This window comes from Lathyrus oleraceus, chromosome 5, assembly GCF_024323335.1.
Source record: "Lathyrus oleraceus cultivar Zhongwan6 chromosome 5, CAAS_Psat_ZW6_1.0, whole genome shotgun sequence".
NCBI classification, from domain to species: Eukaryota; Viridiplantae; Streptophyta; class Magnoliopsida; order Fabales; family Fabaceae; genus Lathyrus; species Lathyrus oleraceus.
In genome coordinates this window covers 266,338,803-266,353,726 of record NC_066583.1, presented here as the reverse complement: position 1 = coordinate 266,353,726, position 14,924 = coordinate 266,338,803, and positions in this window count along the sequence as shown.

The window sequence follows — 14,924 nt, the reverse complement described above, 5'->3', positions numbered from 1 at the left end:
TGATAAAAATACCAAATTAACACCAAAATGTCCAGCAATGAGTCTAGTTATAGCATGCAAAATTTCATGAGCATTGGACAAGAATCAAGCATTTCACAAAGGATATAGCATGGCAATGCCAAGAATGCATACATGTTCAAGTCTCCTAGCACCAAAAAATATTCAACCATGCACAATTTGTAGAAAAATGATCAAAAAATAATAGACAAAAAATGCAACACAGTGCAAAGAACCTGGCAATTTTTGGATGATTATTTAATTTGTTATGAATTTTTGAAGATGATGAAAAATTAAAAAAAAAGATGAGAAGCATGTACATGGAAATATGGAGGGGAATGGAAAATAGGAGTGAAGGCATTTGAATTTCACACTGGCCAGGGATCGAACCCGGCCACAATTTGAATGCATTGGCGCGCTGGTGATGAAACTCTGCGTTTCATTTAAACGCTGGCAAGTCCAAGCTGACGTGTGCTCGGTCAAACGCGTCTGGACCAGTCATTTGGCCACACAAGTGCATACATGGTCCAATTATAATTAAGCCCTAGGAAACACATGCAACATGCAGAAAAACAGTTTTCTGAGGATCTAAAAATCGTGGCCATAGCTCAATCATCATCTTCTTCAACGTCATGTATGAACAGTAGCATCGTGCTCAAGAACATCAAGAACATTTTTCCCAGAAATGGAAATCAAGCATACTAACACGTAGATCCTTCATCCTAGGTCACGAATATATGCATGGCTAAGTCTAATTCAACACACACAAAGAGAATCGAGCACATGAACATTCACACATGGAACTTTAAATCAACATTTCTCAGCCAATAATGCACGAAATTCAATGGTTCAAAGCTCAGAGTAACCAACATCGCAAGATCTACAACAATAGCATAAAATTTTTGAGAAAAAGAGAGGTCGATTTGGAACCTCTTGAAGTGCAGATCTGGAATTTGTGTGATTCAGGCCTTGTGATGCTCCAAACTTCCTCTATGCAGCTTGTAGAGTTGATTGGATGAGAGATCAAAGCTTAATTGCACACGATTTCAACAGAATTTTGATTCACCATGGATTCCTTCAAGCTTCTAGCATGAACAGAACAAGCACGATTTTGCTCCTTTCCACGTCCAATCTTGCTCAGTGATACTTCATGATGATGAATCAAGCCAAAGAAATAGATGTTGTTTGAAGAAATTTGAAGAAATGGTGAGAGAGAATTTTGAGAGACTTGGATCTAGATCTGAAATTATGAGAAGCTAATGCTGAAAACAGTTAGGATTATGCTTATATATGCTCCACTAATCATGCTTAATCAAGCTTAAACCAAATGCAAATGGAATTAGTGAGTTATGGAGTGTTTTGGCAAATTGAGTTTTTCACCCTATGCATGAAATGCATGGTGAATAGTGCATGAATTCTGATTCAAATTCACTTAAAATGCTGTCTTGGAGCCAATGGAAATGGTATAATGTTCAAATAATGCACAAATTTTAAATTCCATATTTTCCCTCCAAAAATCAAGTGAATTTCCAAATATTCATGTGATGATAATGCATGTCATGTAATGCAAGATTTGGAAACTAGAGATCAAAATAAGAGCAATGCAAAAAGAGCCATCCAATTTGGAGTTTTGGTTGAGAAGTTATGCTCATTTGAAGTTCCATGTACACTTTGTCAAGATTTGATCATATCTCCTTAACCATACATGAGAAATCCATGATCTTGGACTTTTTGGAAATGGGAGAGAAAGATCTACAACTTTCATGTTCAACAAAATTTCATTGGAAGCTTTCTTGATGATGTAATCTTGAGTTGAAAACCTTTCCATTTTTGGCAAGTTCAAATTACAGGTCACTTTCTATTTTTGGAAAGTTTTGACTGGACCTCAAATTCCCCAATGTTGATGTTTGAAATGTCAAATGAGACTTGTTTGAACATGAATGAAGTATTTCTAATCACTTCCCACCTCCAAATCTACAGTTGACTGGGCAGTTGACTTTTGTGGTTGATAGATGACTTGGTCATGCACAGATGATTTTGAGCCTCAACCACTTGATGAAATGGCTCCAACATGAAACCCTAGCTTATACAAGCCCAATAAAATCTCATGATGATCTCCATCTCAACAAAGACCTTATCTCCTTGAAAAACCCTGATTGGTATAATGCAACTGATTAGGGTTGACCAGAGGTCAAAACCCTAATCCCAAGGAATCTGATCAGAAATAATGAACCATGATGATGATGGTGTACCATTTCAACCAAGATAATACCCAATATCCTTGAGGCACCAAGAAACCCTAATTGAAGCACAAACCTCCAGATGATTGGTGATCAATCCATGAGACCCTCAGGCTTGCATCTTTCAACCTCTCCATCTTCTGAGAAAGACCTAGGAGGATGACTTGCTCATTTCACATGACATGCAAAGATGTAATGCCTAATGCCCTACAAAATGAAATGCAATATGCTAAGCTAGTCCCAAGAGAGGAGGGCAAATTTTGAGGTGTTACACTTGGTACTTAGAATTTTTTTTGATATGTTTGATTTTCCAAACTTTCACCTCAAAATTCATCATGATCCAAGCTTCAAATGAAAGAGTGTTCAACATGAAAGTTGTTCCTCTTGATCTAACCTTTCCAAAAAATCCAAAATCATCTCATTTGGACAAAGGATGAATGACTTGTGCATGGGTTAAAGTTGAAGGACCATTTGGAAGATTTCAAGTTCCACTTTTCATACACGAATGCATGGCTTGACAACATGATTTCAGCATGGATTACACTCAATTTTGGACCTAAGTGCATCCCTTAATGGGCCTATCACACGCTCATGCAAGCATGCAAGAGAAATTTTCAAGTTTTGCCAAAAATGGAAGTGTGCAAATATCATTCCCATTGGCCTATAACTAGAAGCTCTCTTGCTCAGAAGTAAGGACCGGGCGCACAAGCTTTGATTCAGCAACCCTAAACCCTCACCATTAAAGGATAAGCTTGAAGATTTTCTTTGAAAATCGAGTTCCAAATCTCCAACTGTTTTGAGATTGAAACTCCAAGAGTCCATCCCTTTCCTTGATCCATTTCTATTCCATCAAGCATCTGAAGCAAGGCCAAGCATAATTGAGAGCAAGATCGTGCCAATCTGAAGCTCCATTGAAGGTGATTTTTCAGATTTTTCCACTCTCCGATTCTCTCTTATTTCTCCACTATTCTTGTTGATTTTTGGTTGTTTGAAGTCCTACCAATGTAGGCAACAAGATTGAGTTGCTTAGAGGTCAAATTGAAGCAACTCAGGTCATGATCCTCAAAATTCAACTCCCTGTATCTTCATATATACTTGGAGTTAGACAAAATTGAGGCCAGATTCGAGTTCCTGGGCATTTTTTCTTTAAATCCATGCTTGTTTTTTCATTTTGGTGATGGTTGAAGGTGGACCAGTCCGGTGAGGTCCACCGGAGAAGAAGATCGGAGCTCTGGCTCCAGTGATGTGTTGGCAAGCTTCTGAACCATAGGATCAATTCATTTTGTTTTAATCTTAGGCGTTGGTTGTGATTACCATGCGTGCTACGCAGTTGACTAGAGATCACATGGAACGTGCGCTTTGGACCATTTGATTTGCCACCTCAATTAATAAGGGAGATCAGATGGTCCACATATTTTTGATTTTATGAATTTTCATTTTAATTGCTTTATTTTCATTAATTCATATTAATTTTAATATTGATCCAAAAAATATGGGACCTTCACCAAAAAACTTCAAATATTTTTCTCTTTCATTTTCTGAATTAAAATTATTTTTGGATCGACATTAATATTTTTCATGATTTAATTGTTTTTGTGCATATTTTTAATTATTTAAAAATACTTCTGACTTTTTAAAAATAATGAAATTTTTTCTCCAAGGTCCTTTAACCTTGTTTGACCTATGATAAATCTATTGGCCATTTATTTGGTGTTTTGAAGATATTTTAGGTTTTTGATCAAGCATAATTTAATTTAATGCATTTTTAATTGATTTTTAATTGTTTAATTGTGAATAAATTGTGTTGAGCTATTTTTGTTGACTTGTGAAATTTGACTATTGTGTTTGGGTCTTGGTCAAGGTTGATTTAACTTTGTTGGATTAAAATCATTGGATTTAGGGGATTGATGAAATGTACATTTCATCTCCCAAAATGAATGAATGATTTTAATTTGATAAAATTCCTCCCATGGCTAATTTGTGTTTGTCTCATTTCCCCTCCCTCCTCATCTTCAATCCCATTATATCCAATCCATCCCATTGACCAATGATATGTCTATATCCTAAGGCTAATTGGTCCATAAACCAATACAAGTATGGATGAGATTAGGTCCACCCTTTTGTCATTTTTCTTTTAAGTGTGGTATGTTTTAGGAGTGTGATTCATTATACCATATCTCTAACATGCATTAACACTAAAATTTCTATTGCCCGGTCTCAGATAGTTGTGACTTCTACATAAGTCCAATTACGATTGCTTGACATAGCACTAAATTTTGACCCAAAAGCATAGCATTCTAGTAAGTGAGATTGTAAGTCTCCCCCTTTCATGGTATTATGTGTAAACTTTGCCTTTTTTTCCTTCCTTTGGAAGATGTCTTGGTTCAAGGATCCATGCTTGTGAATAGAGGGTTGAGTATTCTCCAAAGAATGACTTAAACAATTGAAAAGCAAAAAACAACACTAACATATAATCAACTAACATTTGACTAACTTTTAATTTCAAGTCATTTACCTTATGCACTTTAAATTCAAGCCATTTATCATTTGTCATTATATATACCATTTAACTTATTTCTTTTAATGTCATTTTCACTTTGCTCACTTGAGCCTTATATTGTGATTATATTGTGATTGTATATACTTGTTTGTGTATTTTGTTTTTTGTGTTCGTGGTATTAAGACCTTAATGTACATAATAACAACAAGAACCCTTAAAAATCTTTGTATGGACTGATCGCTCGACTGTGTGAGTCGAGAATGGGATACAAACTGCAAGTGCACAGTTCTATCGCGTAGTTTTAAAAGATATCGATCCCACAGGGACTTATGAATCGATATACCGTTATCTAAAGTTACTTCGTAAAGCTAAGGTGAATAATAGTTGATTGTTTGGGGAAGGAAGCTAAAAACTAAACTAATATCTAGATTAAATATTAATAAAACGGATATCGGTATGTAGTTCGTCAAAACTAGGGAATCAATTCCTTGTCGGTCTCTCGGTCTTAAAATAAATCGTTTCGATTAACTTTATTGGTTAAAGGTTTTATCTCAAACTCTCGCTCTGTTGAAGAAACCATGATCTTATATTAATGTAGCTGTCACTTATAATTAAGTCAAAAATCATATTTTGAAAACAATAAAGTTGCAGAAACTCTTTTTAAGAAAATACTGACCGTTTTAAACACCCTTATCTCAAACTCTCGCTCTGTTGACTTAGGTTATACAATTAAATCTAAATGCTTAACTCTCGTCCTCACATTCAATCTTTAAAAATACTTTTTGGAAAAAAGTCAGAATTTAATTAATTCTAAAACTTGCTCTCGCCCTGAGATAGACTTAATGACTAACTTACACTGTCCAGTTAAAACCTCAAACTCTCGCTCTGTTGGTTTCAACTTCTTTATGCCTTTTACTTTTGTAAAAAATCTTGTTATTAAACCTGTAAGTTAAGACCATAAAAAGATTGATTCTAATTTTAAGTTTGAATAGACCGACTTAGTCTTGATCCCTTTTTCTGCTTACTTTACATACCGATACCTAGGCAAATTAGCCAGACATGCTAAATAAATAAGAATTTATATCATGCATAAACAGACTCATTCCAGGCAGGCAATATGAATAAACAATAGAATAAAACATTAAAAATTAAATAACGATTAAAGAACCTGAATGCGTAATACAATGGTCTTGAACACTCCACCACAAGCCGGTAGGATTTGTTCTTGGATTCTTCAATTAAACAGTAAATTAAATCAAGGAAATAAAACTGGAATATAACGTAAGGTTAAATCCGGTATAAAGTTGCACAGTAGTTTCCGGTGTAGAAACTACTACGCGAAAAATATCTAAAAGCTAAAAACGGGAAAGGTAAATTTGCAAGAGAAGAAGAAAATAAAACTTGCAAAAGAAATAAATAAAATAAACAATATTAATTCTGCTGGAAAAAGAAAAATAAGCAAAAGCTTGAACAGAAAATCGGCAGAGCTTCGGTGTGTGTAAACGGCAAAGAGAGGAGAGCAAACGAGAGGGATTAAGGTAGCTATTTATAGTGGTGCTACTAACTGCCTTTTTCTTCTTTTCCACGAGTCTTCAGCGTGCTAAATTCACGGCTTGGGAATAGGACACGAAGTCCTCAACGTTACTTCCATTCTTCTGAGAGCGTAACTTGCGCCAAAAAGCTAGTGGACTGGTGTGACGCTCGTCACACCATGTGTGACGTCCGTCACAAGGCTACTTCGCGTGACGCTCGTCACGCGTCCTGTGACGTCCGTCACAGGCACAGCATTGGTGACTTGTGCGCTTTGGGCTGGGCTTTGGCCTTTGGTTCCTTTTCTCTCCTTTTTGTTCCTTTTTACACCTCCTTTTCTTCTTTTCTTCACTTTTGCTTCAAAATGGGTACCTGATATAAATAGAAGAGGAATACTGCATAATATCTGATAAAATGAGATAAACTAGCGTAGATGATAATATAATTTAATTGAATTAAGTCTTAAAAAGCGATATAATTTCGCGTTATCATGGACTGTTGGAGTTGATCTGAGACTTGGACTTAGAATTAGGCAACACTCCCTATGCAAAAGGACTTGGCCAATGCCAACTTTTCTGAAGCAAAGTCATTATGAATTGAACTTTCATCTGATGCAAGTATTGAGACCCCTTTTGAGTTCATCTGCTACATGGTCTTGATGCAAATGTTACTTTGAACCTGTGTCTAATGCCTATTTCTGAGCCATTTAAGAAGTATGTCATTTGATACATGGGAGATTATAAAGAAGACTATGAATTTGCTAGCTTGGATGTGGCTATCTTTATTTGATGCCTTTCTCTTCATCTTTCTATTTGTGTATTGATATTGCTTGATGATCGCTCGACTGTGTGAGTCGAGAATGGGATACAAACTGCAAGTGCACAGTTCTATCGCGTAGTTTTAAAAGATATCGATCCCACAGGGACTTATGAATCGATATACCGTTATCTAAGGTTACTACGTAAATCTAAGGTGAAAATGTTTGATTGTTTGGGGAAAAACTAAGAGCTAAACTAAGATCTAGATTAAATATTAATAAAACGGATATCGGTATGTAGTTCGTCAAAACTAGGGAATCAAGTCTTTGTCGGTTTCTTGGTTTTAAAATGAATCGTTTCAGTTAACTTTATTGGTTAAAGGTTTTATCTCAAACTCTCGCTCTATTGAATAAACCATGATTTTATATTAATGTAGCTGTCACTTATAATTAAGTCAAAAACCATATTTTGAAAACAATAAAGTTGCAGAAACTCTTTTTAAGAAAACACTGACCGTTTTAAACACCCTTATCTCAAACTCTCGCTCTGTTGACTTAGGTTATATAATCAAATCCAAATGCTTAACTCTCGTCCTCACATTCAATCTTTAAAAATACTTTTTGGAAAAGGTCAGAATTTAATTAACTCTAAAACTTGCTCTCGCCCTGATCTAGAATTAATGCCTAACTTACACTGTCCAGTTAAAATCTCAAACTCTCGCTCTATTGATTTTAACTTCTTTATGTCCTTTACTTCTGTAAAAAATCTTGTTATTAAACCTGTAAGTTGAGACCGTAAAAAAGATTGATTTTAATTTTAAGTTTAGATAGACCGACTCAGTCTTGATCCCTTATTCTGCTTACTTTACATACCGATACCTAGGCGAATTAGCCAGACATGCTAAATAAACAAGAATACATATCATGCATAAACAGACTCATTCCAGGCAGATAATATAGATAAATAATAAAACAGAATATTAAATAATGATTAAAGAACCTGAATGCGCAATACAATAGTCTTGAACACTCTACCACAAGCCGGTAGGATTTGTTCTTCGATTCTTCAATTAAATAATAAATTAAACCAAGGAAATAGAACTAGAATCTAACGTAAGGTTAGATCCGATAAAAAGTTGCACAATAGTTTCCGGTGTAGAAACTATTATGCAAAAAATATCTAAATGCTAAAAAGGGAAAGATAAATTGCAAGGGAAAAAGAATGCAGAACTTGCAAAAGAAATAAATAAAATAAACAATGTTAAGTTGCTGGAAAGGAAAAAATAAGCAAAAGCGTGAAAAGAAAATTGGCAGAGCTTCGGCAATATGAGCGTGGAAAAACCGGAGGGACTTTTAGGTTTTTGAGATGGCTATTTATAATAGTGTTGGTAACTGCTTTCCGTTTCTCCCATTCTTCAACGTGGCTACATGCACAGCGTGGATATAGGAGACCAACTTCTCAACGTTCTTCTTCAAGTCTTTCTGAGGGCGTTACTTGCGCCAAAAAGGTAGTGGAATTGTGTGACGCTCGTCACACTATGTGTGACGTCCGTCACAAGGCTGTTTTGCGTGACGCTCGTCACGCACCCTGTGACGTCCGTCACAGGCACAGCGTTGGTGACTTGTGCGCTTTGGGCTGGGCTTTGGCATTTGGTCCCTTTTCTCTCCTTTTTGCACCTCCTTTTCTTCCATTTTCACTTGTTCTTCAAAATAGACTACCTGCGACAATTAGGAAGAAAAAACCACGTAATATCTCATAAAATGCAGTAAACCGAAATAAATAGTCATAGAATTTAATGGAATTAAGTCCTAAAATATGATATAATTTTGTGTTATCAAACTCCCCCATACTTAGATCTTTGCTTGTCCTCAAGCAAAAATTCAGTATAGAAATCGTTTTCAAAAATTTAGCCCGGCGAAGTTTCAAAACACACGTCAATTCGTAATAGGTTGCAAATGGATTTTGTTTAGAAGCAATTTTTGAGTTTAGTCTTGACATCAACAACTACCGTTACAACTTAGATAACCCTACCTTATGCAAATCAGTTCAAGTACTGCCATTATAGCTATCCTAGTTCCTTTACTTTTATTTCACCCGCTTTCATTCTAGCGAAATCACATTAAGCCCTTTATCTTTTCGCGCACATAGTGGAGTAATCGGTTAGTGATTATGATCCGCTTTTAGCTAGAAGTTCTGGTACATAAGTCGGATAACTTCGTTATTCAGTCCATTGCAAATTGTGGGGGATCGAACCGTAGTCCGCCCTACCGAGTTCAGTACCAGATACCTACTGAACCAACTCATAATGGATTTTTCATATTGTGTTTTTGCATGATCTGCAACCTTTAGATTAAATGATCTGGTAAGGATCACCTAATTTAATCAGTGCATTTCCTGATATATTCATGTATTTTATGTTACTTTGGGAGTCATTCACTTATATTCATCGGTTCTCCACGTAGTTTGCTATTAAGATGGTGCTGACTTCTCGTATAAACTACTCGGGGGTTACTCTAAAGCTAAAAGTTCGAGGGATTTGTATAATAGATACTTATCCTGATCTAACATGTTGAGGTTCTCAGAGCGTTGTTATGGTAATGATTTTTTTATTTTTTTTTTATTTCACTCAAGTTTTATAAAGTAAGCAACCTTTATGCTTATTGGGTGTGTTGAAAAACTTTTTTGTTATGGCTCAAGAAAATTGAGGGGAATAGATAATAGAAATATTTCACACTAGGGGCTTAACTTAAAATTATAAATTTTTTTTTTTTTTTTTTTTTTTGAAAATATTAAATAATAAGGAAGGGAAATAACAATGAAAGGGAAAATAACATACTTGAAGAATGGAAATGGAAGGAACAAGTTTACCCCCCCCCCCCCCCCATACTTAAATTAAACATTGTCCCCAATGTTTTAAGGAAATGAAATACAAGATGGAAAGGAAAAAGAAACTACAACTAAGGTTGTCTTCCGCCTCTGGTTCTTGGACCTGGTGATCTCTGACGTAAGTCTAAGTTGTCGAACCTGCTGAACAACTCAGTAAACCGCTGGTCGACTATGGCATTCCTAGCGTCCTGTTGCTGTTGCATTTGATGCATCATCTGCAGCATCTCGACATTCTGTGCCTGCATTCCATCGATAGCATCCATAATGTCGTCGTTGGTTGCAGGCCTTCTTCGTCGACGACGTTGGGAGGATGGGCCGGTTGTATTGCCGGAAGGGTTGAGCGGGACTGACTGTTGTGTAGGCGGATGATCACCTTGTTCCATTTCTTCAAACTCATCTGTTTGCGGGTTTGTTTGTGAAGGCTCGGTGGTTTCAGGAGCGTTTAGATCATAGAGGTGGCGGTTGGGGTTTGTGACATCAGTGAGGCCAGTATTTGGTAGAACAACGCTTGGGACTGCCTGGTTGTTCACCATAAGATAATATCCTCCGCCTACTCTGTTCTTAATCAAGCGGCTGGATCGACAGTAGCTGGTATCCATAGATAGGGGAGGTAGGGATTCTAAAGTTTGGAGTTTATCCCCTAGGTTTAGGCCAAGTGCGATGGTGGTGATTAATCCACCAATTATAAAAGGTTGCCTGCCTCTAGCACATAAGGTGCGGATATGATGAAAGAGAAAGGAGGCGGCGTTTACCTGAGTATCTGGTGCGAAGACGCACTGGAGGAAAAATAGCTCCTTTGAGTTGACCTTGCTGTTGTTTGGCCTTCCAAAAACTGTGTTTTGCAAGATGCGGATGAAGTACCGGATAGTGGGGTTATGTATATGGGAGAGAAGGAGTTCTTCCCAGTTGTAGGTATCTATACCGGAAATTTTCTTAAAAAGGCCAAAAACGCCAACTGTGTTCCAGTTTGAGGTTGGAGGGATTCTGGCATGCAGCAGGCCTTCTGTGGGAAATTGTAGCATGGTACTCAATTGGTTTTGGGTTAGAGAGTACTCGGTGTTAAACATACGGAAGGTTGCCGTACCGGTTAGAAATTCGTCTTCACCGGCGGGAGTGGTGTAGTCATATGAACTTAAGAATTCTAAGGTTAGGGATGGGTAGGTGGGTTGGTTATGAGTGCAAAGGAAGGTTAAGTTGGCTTGACGGAGCATCCATTCGATACCTTGGAGTAGGCCTAATTGTTGTAAACAAGGTAAATCGGGGTACCTGGTGGAGGCGACGCCTCGCTGTTGGAAACGCTCGAATTGCTCCCTCTGATAATCGTCATCTACGGATCGGAAGATGATATTTCCGAAATTCTGATTTCCCGCCATTGTGATGAATTTTTGAAGGGATGATTTGGAAAGAAAAAGAAGTGTATTTGATATGAGAGAATTGTTTTGTGGTGAATGAAGGAAGGTTTGGTGGGTATTTATAGGAGAAGAATTTGGAAGGTGGAAAGAAAAAGTGGTTGAAAAGTAATTAAGTGTGGTTAAATGAAGAGTGAATGGGGAAGATAAAAAGTTAAAGTGTAACGTTCGTCTCCAACGGCTCCTTAACGTTCACTAGTCTGAGGAGTGTTACGCTCGTCACTGGGCTGTGACGCTCGTAACAGGTAATAGGCGTGCCGTCCGTTATGGGTAGTGTGACGCTCGTCACACTTCCTTTTTGGAAAGGCTTAGTGGCGCTTCACAGAATTACTTTGGTAGCGTATTTTAATGTTTCATTCTGTTTATGATCAGTTTAGTCTGCAATTTAATTTATTGCGCACGCTTACTTGCTTTGTATAATAATAATAATAGGTAACAACAGTAGAGCATAATAGCCATTGCATAATAAAATTAACTAAACAGCTTCAATAAAAATGATCATAATGTATTATAGGGAAGGAAAACAATGAAATGAAAGAGAAATAAACATGAATTCAAATAACATTAATAAATAAATCTAACTTAAAACTAAATAACTTAGGAAAATAACTAAACTCTATCCCTCTGTACGATCTCTGGCTGGAGGAGCAAAAGAGTTAACATGATGTAGCAATTCGTGAAACTGATTCGTCATGCTGCTCATGTATCCTAGAACTTCATCTCTCATGTTAGTAAATTCTCCTCTAAGGGCGTCTTGTTCTGACATCAAAGCTTCAATGGCGGTGTTATAATCAGTTCCGGGCATATGATGCCGGAGGTCAGGTATGGCTGATTCTTCGGTCGGAACAGGCTGAGGAGGGGGGTCAATATCATGATAGCCGGATGGTGTCTGAGGGTCAGATTCAGCAAGGGAGATCTGGTCAACATAGTTCTCATAGTCATCACAAATCTCATAATCCTGGATGGATTCAGTGGATCCAGCAGGAGTTGGGGTTTCATTCAGGTTATAGAGCCAGTTCCTTTGGTTATGAACACTAGTCCTAGGATCGGGCATGGTGAATAGGCAGAGAACCTGGTTATCAATAATAAGCTCAAACTCATCAGACCCTAGGTTTGCTATAAACATAGTGTTGAAGAGGAAAGGTATACTCATAGTAGTAATGCCACAAAAAGGGTTAAGGTCAAGCATAGGCTGACGTAATCCAATAGCATTACCTATCATAGTTATCAAACCGCCTATTCTAATGGGTGCTCGCTCATCCTGGATAAGGTGGTCCAAATTAGCTAACATAAAAGTAGCACCGTTTACTGGACGGTTCTGGGAAGCACAAAATATGATGAAGAGTTCATCACGTGAAACTGAAGTACTATTTGGCTTCTTCCCAAATAAAGTGTGGGTCAGGATCTTATGGAAATAGCGAAAAGTCGGGTTGTGTATGTTTCCAGAGAGGAACTCATGTTCTTCGGGCTCATCATTTCCAGTCAGCTTACCCCAAAAGTGTTCAAGCTCTCTATATTCAAAAAGTTCTTCCTGGCTTACAGTGAATGTATCAAAGGAGGTAGGAAAACCCAAAAGGTTGGTAAAGTCTCTAATATTAAATTGGTACTCCATATTGAACATTCTGAACTGGATAAAACCTCTGCTAATTCCTTTTCCATGGCTGGGTAGATAGATTAATGAACTAAGGAATTCTAGTGTGAGTCTCCGGTAGGTGGTGAAATGTCTCAGGATAGGGGATGTCTCCCATCCTATCTGACTCAGCAAATACAGGACACTCTGTCTCAGTCCAAGGGCAGTCATAGCCCAATCATCAGCATATAAACTAGGTAGCATCTCTCTAGCGGCTAATTCTTCAAACTTTTGTTTCTGAGCCATTCCTCTGAACTTGATACCCATACGATCAAAATGTCCCATCTGGTTAGTGTTAGCTAGAGAAAAGAAAACATGAGTTTAAGTCAGGATTTGGCCAAATGCCGAAAGAAGGAAAAAAATATTATTATAAAAAAAAAAAAAAAAAAATTCTTTTTAAATAAATCAAGAATGAATACTAAACAGAAATTAAAAGAATAATTAAGAAAGAAATAGGGAAATGATAATAATAGAATAATAAAATAACAAATTAATTTGTGGGTTGTCTCCCACTAAGCGCTTTGTTTAAATGTCGCAAGCTCGACAAAGAAACTGTTAAATATAGTCTATGAGTCATGGGGGCGTTTCGTCTAAGTGTAGAATTTGCGAATCCTCGTTGGTTTCCGCATAGTGATAGTGTTTCAGACGTTGCCCGTTTACGGTGAACGGTTCTGTAGATTGTCCTTTTATTTCTACTGCTCCACTGGGAAAGATTTTAGTGATATGAAAAGGTCCTGACCATCTGGATCGTAGTTTTCCCGGGAATAACTTTAGTCTAGAGTTAAATAAAAGTACTGCGTCGCCTTGCTTGAAGATTTTCCTTGATATACGCTTGTCATGCCATTGTTTTGTTCTTTCTTTATAGATTTTGGCATTTTCATAGGCGTCTCTTCTGAGTTCCTCTAATTCGTTTATGTCAAGGATTCTCTTTTCACCGGCGGCTTTATAATTCAAATTTAAATTTCTAATAGCCCAATAGGCTTTATGTTCTAATTCTACCGGGAGGTGACAGGATTTTCCATAAATGAGCTTAAATGGGGTCGTCCCTATGGGAGTTTTATAAGCAGTTCGGTATGCCCACAAAGCTTCTGGTAATTTCAATGACCAATCTTTCCTTGAAGTGGCGACCGTTTTTTCTAGTATTTGCTTGATTTCTCTGTTAGATACTTCCACTTGTCCACTGGTTTGAGGGTGGTAAGGTGTTGCTATCCTATGTCTCACTCCATATTTAAGTAGTAGTTTTTCGAGTACCTTGGATATAAAGTGCGATCCACCATCACTGACTACTATTCTTGGGATGCCAAATCTCGGAAATATTATATTTTTAAAGAGTCTAGTTACTACTCGGGTGTCATTTGTTGGAGAAGCTATAGCTTCGATCCACTTTGATACGTAGTCAACTGCCACGAGTATGTATTTGTTACCGAAAGAGGATGGGAAAGGTCCCATGAAGTCTATCCCCCACACGTCGAAAATCTCTACTTCCAAAATACCTTTTTGTGGCATCTCGTCACGTCTAGATATGTTTCCCGTGCGTTGACATCTGTCACACTCCTTAATAGCCGCATGTACGTCTTTCCATATAGTTGGCCAATAGAAGCCAGCTTGTAGGATTTTAGAGCAGGTCTTGGATGTACTTGTGTGTCCACCATAAGGTGCGGAGTGACAGTGTTGGATTATATTTTCTACCTCTTCTTCGGGTATACATCGACGGAAAATACCATCGGGGCCTCTTTTGAAAAGTAAGGGATCATCCCAGTAATAGTGTTTTATGTCGTGGAAGAATCGTTTCTTCTGCTGGTAAGATAAAGTAGGTGGAACTATTCCGGCAGCTAAATAATTGACTAGATCAGCGTACCATGGTGTGACAGATATAGCTAAGGTGGTTTCTACTTGTATGTCGGAGTTGTTCTCTTCCAAAGTAGCTATAAGTTTGTCGTACGAGAAATCATCATTAATTGATGTTCTTTCCGG